Consider the following 7,199-nt stretch of genomic DNA (forward strand, 5'->3'; position numbering starts at 1 on the left):
TGGTTTCTTGTACTTTACCTTTTCCTTTTCTTTCTGCTGGAACTTCACTTTCGGGCAGTCATCCTTGATGTGCCCTTCTTCGTTGCAATTGTAGCAACGGACTGTCCTTCTCTTTTGATGATGTTTACTTGACTGCGATCTAAATTTGTTAGATTTTAAAAACTTATTAAATCGTCTTACCATTAATGCAGCTTTGGATTCGTCGATCGAGGCTTCGGAGTCGGAACCGTTTATTCTTGCCTTTAAGGCAATGTTTTGACTTGTCTTCTCTACTCCATTCGGCTCTGCAACTTGAGATTCGTGAAGTTCAAAAGTAGAAAATAAATTTTCTAAAGTACTTACCTCGAAGTCCTTAGAGATGTAGTACGAATCTACTAAGGAGGCCCACTCTGGAGGTCTGGGGAAGGCGTTGAGCGCATACCGGATCGAGTCCCGGTTCGTTACTTCTTCTCCAAGATTGCTTAGTTGAGTTATAAGCTCCTTAATCCTTGCTTGGAGTTGTGCTACCTTTTCGCCGTTATTCATCCGAAGGTTTGTTAACTGGGTCCAGAGGATGTCGCGCCTTGCCAGCTTCGCTTCCGAGCATAGTTTGTAGAATCGCGATCCTACACAGAATCGATTTAGGGTCAGGATCGGATCAGTCAGGATCGGATCGTAGAATCGTACGATCCTACCAAAAACTCTTAAAATCTTATCATACATGATTAATAATTAGAAAAAAAAATACCTAAAAACTCATTTACATATAAATAAATAACTAATTTTGTATATATATGCAATCATTTATACTCAACACCTCAAATTACATTACTACATGTATAAATTTAAATTAACTTGTAATTCAACTGTCATTCTCACATAGTAATAATATTTATATTTTCATATTATAAAATGAAAGAATATAAAATTTCTATTAATCCAATAATAATAATACATTCAATGTCAAAAATATTTCTTTAATTTATAAGATAATTCAATTTAAAAGTCAACAAAGCACCTAACATATATAACAGAAGCTATTGAATCCTTTGATTCAAATATGAATGCTGGAAATAATCTTCTAAAGACTGGTTAATGTCACATAATACTAAACAATAGATATCCAAAAATTCATTATTTTGGAGAAAAGAAATGACGGAATATTATTTAATAAAAACTAACTCAAAAATAATTAAACATATGTTTAAATAATTTAAGACCCTAATAAGATGAAAAAAATATAATAAAAAAATATAAAATCTTCTAGACATCCGAAAAGGATTTAAATGATATTTTTTGGGTTTGAAATATGGTGGTTAAGGATAAACTTTGAAATTTATTAAAGATCACTGAACGAGCTTTGATTTGATATATAATAAGCCCCGTGGTTCAATCCAAGTCAAAAGTTATGACCTCTCAAAGCTTCCATCAATCTTGCTCCGATCCTGCTCTAATCCTATCGATTCTGTTCCGATCTTATCGATCCTGCTGCGATCCTACTGCAAAAATGCTTCTGCACGATCCTGGATCGATTTTGGGCTTTTAGATTGTAGGATCGTACGATCCTACGATCCGGATCGCGATTTTGCAAACTATGCTTCTGAGGTACCTTCGTGATGCTCCAGGAATTTTTCCCAGAGATCTTTCACGGAGTCATAACTTCCGATCCGACTTACCTCTTGTGGTGGCAGCATGCTAAGCAGGTGGAATTCTGCCTTTCCATTGGCGACAAACTCGGCTTGCTCCTTCTTGCTCCACTGATGCTCTTCTTTGTCTTTCGGAGCTTCAAAACCATATTTCATAGTTAGTAAAATATCGAAGTCGATTTTAAAAAATACCTCCATCCGACGTTTCCATGTCGCGAAGTCTTCGTCGAACTTCGGGGGATGAATATTCGCTCCGGCCATCGTCTTGATCGTTGTGCTTCAGTCGACGGTTAGTCCTTCTGAGGTGGTCTGGCTCTAATACCAATTGTAGGTGCAGCGGAGGCCGACAAGAGGGGGTGAATTGCCTGAAGAATAAAAACTATACCCTCCTCAGAATTTTCAACTCAAAATAAAAGCAACTATAATAAGAATAAAACAAAAAGGAAACATACATAAACCAGAGACTCGGGAGTTAACCTGGTTACAACCAAGAAGGTTGTTAATCCAGGGCGATGAAAAGCGCGCACTAAGAAAGTCTCCTTTACTGTAGGCGGAGAAACCTTTTTACACACTGAGAAAGCTCACAAGCTGCTAGGAATTGATTACAGAGTTGAATACTGAATTGATATCTAATTCCTAGCTTTATGAGCCTTTTTATAGCCCCTGAAAAGTCTATCTCGGAGGTCCAAGGCGCCTCCAACAGTGGTCTAAGGCGCCTCCAACAGAGGTCCAAGGCGCCTCCAACCGAGTCAGCGGATAAAACTTTATCCGTGTACAAACGGTCACTTTTGACCAGTTGAAGGCACCTTCATCAAGCCTTGAAGGTGTTGGAGTGTATACTGGAAGCCTAAGCTTTGTAAACATTCATTATGTATAAAGAATCACATTTGGTCATGTTGTCTACATTTGTTTGTAGTTGTTATTTAATTTATATTGTAGATAACATAGTATGTGGTGTCACATGCAGAAGATGATGTTATCAGTACCTTATAAATTATAAACAGTAGCTCACGACCAAAATGGAAAGGAACAAACCATTAGAAGGTCGTTGTGTAATTATGTATTAGTTTATCTTGACTATATAATTACACTAGTACACTCAGAGTGTATTGAGTAGGACCATTTGAGGTCGTTTCTTTTGTACCGACTTTATAAAGAAACAAAGACCTCAGTTATTATGGAAGTGTGTGCTCTTAATCCTAATATAATAACAAGCACATATATTTAATATTTATTTCTTTAATTTATCAATGGGTGAGATTTAGTTCGATAAATCAATAAACCTGATAAGTTGGGAAATGATATCACTTATAGTGTGTGTTGTTGATTATAGAAGGAAACTGTGTCCTAGAGATACTAGGTTGATAATGTCCTGAAGAGGAGCTCATAAGGATTGTCATGTTAAATCCTGCAGGTGGACTTAGTCCGACATGATAATAAGGTTGAGTGGTACTACTCTTGGACTAAGATATTAATTAAATGAGTTGTCAGTAACTCACTTAATTAGTGGACATTCGATATTTTAAACACAGGGAGACTAACACACTCATAATAAGAAGGAGCCCAAAATGTAATTTGGGATTGGTGCGGTAGTTCAATAATAGTTCTCTAGTGGAATGAATTATTATTGATAAAATTAAGTTGTGTGTTCGGGCGAACACGGGATGCTTAATTTTATCGGGAGACCAAAACCAATTCCTCCTCTCGGTCCCTATCGTAGCCTCTTATTTATAGAGTACTATACCCACCTATACCCACCTTCTATACCCACCAATAGGGGGCCGGCCAAGCTAGCTTGGGAACCAAGCTAGGGCCGGCCTAGGTATAAAATTGGGTGGTCGGCCCTAGCTTGAATCCAAGCTAGTGGGGGCCGCCCAAATTAATTTAAAAAGGAATTTTAATTTTAATTTTTATTATGTGAAAGATATAATTTATTAAAGAGAATTAAAAATAAAATATCTATCTTGTAAAAGATCTACAAAAGATTAAAGAAAAAGATTAGATCTCTTTCCTTATTTGTAGATTGGTGTGGTATTTTATTTTCTCTTTAAAAATTATTCACATATTGTAAAATTAAAATTATAGAAATTTCCTTTTATCAACCATGAAAAGATTTTGAAGAGAAATTTTATTTTTTAAAATTTCTGGAAACAAATTAGGAAATTTTAATTATTGATTGAAACTTGTCCAATTTGATTTCAATGATGTGGCCGACCATAAGATTTCAATTGGGGAAATTTTATTTTATTTTTCTCAATTAAATCATGTCAAGGAAATTGAGGAAATTTTATTGTAATTAAATTTCCTAATTTGCCTAGGCCAAGGAATATAAAAGAAGGGGTGAGGGTGCCTTCAAGAGACACAACCTCTATTATTTTCTCTCCCTCTTTTCCTTGGTGTTGTGGCCGGCCATCATCTCTTCTCCTCTTCCTCTTTGTGGTGGCCGAAACTCTCTATTGCTTGGAGCTCTTGTGGAGGCCGGATACTACTTGGAGAAGAAGAAGAAGAAGGAGAGGAAGCGAGCATCTCTTGGAGCTTGGTTAGTGTTTTGATTTTCTTCCTTGGTGAAGCTTCTCTCTTTGTGGCCGAACCTAGCTAGGAGGAGAAGAAGGTGGTTGGTGGTTTCTCATCTCGGAAGATTGTTGCCCACACAACGTCCGAGGTTAGAAGAGGAATACGATAGAAGATCAAGAGGTCTTTCTAGAAGGTATAACTAGTAGTTTTTCCTTTTCCGCATCATACTAGTTATTTATGAAAATAATACCAAATACAAGAGGCTTACGTTCTAGTATTTCGAATATGTTTTTCGATGTTGTGTTCTTTTGTTTTATTTATTCTTGTGATTTGATTGTTCTTTTCGGTTAACCTAAAGTTATTTTAGGAAATTAAATATTAGCTTTCTATAAAAGGTTTTGTCTAGTCGGTGGTGGTTGCTCCCATATCCAAGAAGGCCATGTGCCTCGCCACGTCAGTACTGGGAACCAATTATGGAAATTAATATTTAATGGAATTAATAACTTAAGGTGATTTGGGTCGAACGTGTTAAGTTCCGCAGGAGACCCAAGTCAAAACCTAAAAGAACGAATAGATTAAGTTTTGGATCAAACGTGTTAAGTTCCGCAGGCGATCCAAAATTTAATTTAAAAGAACACATGGTAGCTAGGAAAAGGTTCAGACCTTTGTACAAAATTTTTGTACAGTGGAACCTCTAGGTTTTCCGAGTAGCAACCAACAGAAGGCGCCTTCAAGGTGAAGGCGCCTTCAAGCAATGATGAAGGCGCCTTGAGCAGATTTTCCAGCTCAGTTACTTCTTTGCTTCAACTTCCGAAGCTCCATTTTTTTGGGTGATTCCGGCCAACTGAAATAGGACTCACCCGAATCCAATTTCCGACCTTCTTCTCGAGCAGGCTTCCTCCCCGGCTTAATGCCCCTCGAACGCCGCACACGTTTTTCTCGCCCACCGGTGTACTCTTCCGCAACTCTTTCGTCCTTCGGACGTACTGAGCCCGTCGGCTCCCTTCCTGTGCCGTCCTTCTTGCTAGCTGCGTCTTTCGCTCGACTTCCTATGCTCCTAAGCTCCTGCACACTCAAACACAGGGATCAAACACAAAGCAGGACGTAATCAACTTGGTTGATCACATCAAAACAACCACGGGGTCCAACAAAAAGGTCTTTGCTCTGTCGAGATTTGCGTTAATCAAGCTTGGTCTTCGTTGAAGATCCATCCAACTTCCTCAGTTAAGCTCACCTCATTGAGATCACTTGTTGAGTTGGATGGCCTCTGTCCAGTTCATTGCCTCTCCTTCTAGCTCCCGTGAGCATTTTCGTCGCTTTTCAACGCTTGTTAGACTACTAGTCTGTTTACCACCAAGGATGGATCAATTTTTATCCATCCAAAATCGATCGGGACTACATGTCTCTCCCTTCCAGAGCAAACACTTCTTGTTTGTCCTTGTATGACCCAAAGCATAGCAGAGCCAATAATCATACGAGTTTGCAACTAGATTGCCTCAAGCTTGCAGCAGCCTCTCGCGGTGGCCTGCGGTAAACATACTATATATATTTTTGACAACTGTCTTTCAACTTTTTTTTAAAAAAAATAATTTTTAAAATATAATATTTATATTTTGCTTACTATTAATGCGAATAAAAATAATCTAAAATGGGAAAAAAATAATTTAAAGCCACTTCCAAACAGTATGGCCTAATCGAATTGAGATTCTTGTTCGCCATTGTTGAACGTGCTGGAGAGCTCAATCAATTGAGACGATGCCGAATTGAGATCCATGTACACCACCAGCCTCCGCCCTCGCCACCTCTTCCACACACCGTATCCAGCAACCGCCACTGCTCCTGCGAACAAAACACCACCCACCGCCAGCATCGCCTTCTTCACTGTCCTTCCGCCGTTGCCGCTCATCCACACCTTGAAATACCCCACCTTCCTCTCGTTCGTCGCCACCAGAGTGATCGGGTAGTCCAGTCGATAGTAGTACCCCGACATGTTGTGGTGGATTGCGCCCCAGCAACTGCAGTTCCGCTCGCAAGACTCTTCACACTGCTCCAAAGACGCCACCTTTAAATGCGGTGTCAGTTTGTCGTTCGCCAGGTCGACGCCCTGCCTTCTCAGGACGTCGAATACGTTCGATCTGGCGGCGTAAAAGTCACCGGCGACCTCCCTTAGGCAACCGCAGCTGCCATCGACCGAGTTACAGAGCCCATAGGTGTCGCATGATGTGGAGATCTCGCAATGGTCGGCGATCGCCCGGAGATCCTCGTTCCAGATGGAGTCGTTCCAATAATAAGCGTGGAGGTTGCCGTCAGATTCCAGAGTCAGACGACACAGCCCGGTGATTCGCCGATTGAAGGTGTTGAAGGGGAGCACATCGACGGGGGTCGTCTATGTTTGGTACATCCTTAAAAACCCCTCGCCCACCCCCGCATAAATCACTCCCCCACCGGGGACAATCTGAGTCTTGGCTTCCAAGACGTTGTGTTTCCAATACATAATCAGCGGCGCTCCTCCGGGTAAATCCATGTAAAGAGCGAAGTAGATATCCCCCAATTTCATCGATAACCTTCTATCCCTAGAGAAAAGATCGCTAATAGAGGAAAAGTTTTGACTGTATCAGACGGAAAATCAAAGCTCTGCTAAAGAACCATGACGGACTATGCCACCAGCTTCTGTATCTGGATATTCGACGAGTTGAGGAGAACCATCTTGTCTCCGGAGTCGATCGGGGCAATAGACCAAAGCACCTCTGTTTTGTCGTCGGACAGGACGAGGCATCCGTTAAAAGATAGAGAAACGGAGGCATCCCAACGTACGCGCCGCGACATGGCAGTGCGCCAGAGCGCCGAGGAGTCAACGTGGAGGACGGCGAGGTTGAGATTCAAGAGCTCGGTGCAGAGGAACTCGAGGGCGAAAATGTGATGCAGGCCAAATCCACATCGAAGCCTCGTATGAGTCTTTAAATTTCAGGGCACGTCCGCTCAACTCCGATGGGCCTCCCCACAGCTACTAGGCGCCTCGAGCACACACTTATGTATTTTAACTTATGCAAAATACGACAG

General features: G+C 40.8%; 1 pseudogene; it reads right to left on the bottom strand.

Annotated features, from left to right (window-relative positions):
- Nucleotides 1-5,829: 5,829 nt before the first annotated feature.
- On the bottom strand, nucleotides 5,830-6,696 carry LOC122044305 (annotated as a pseudogene).
- Nucleotides 6,697-7,199: the final 503 nt, after the last annotated feature.

Source organism: Zingiber officinale, chromosome 2A (genome assembly GCF_018446385.1).
Source record: "Zingiber officinale cultivar Zhangliang chromosome 2A, Zo_v1.1, whole genome shotgun sequence".
In the NCBI taxonomy this organism is placed as follows: Eukaryota; Viridiplantae; Streptophyta; class Magnoliopsida; order Zingiberales; family Zingiberaceae; genus Zingiber; species Zingiber officinale.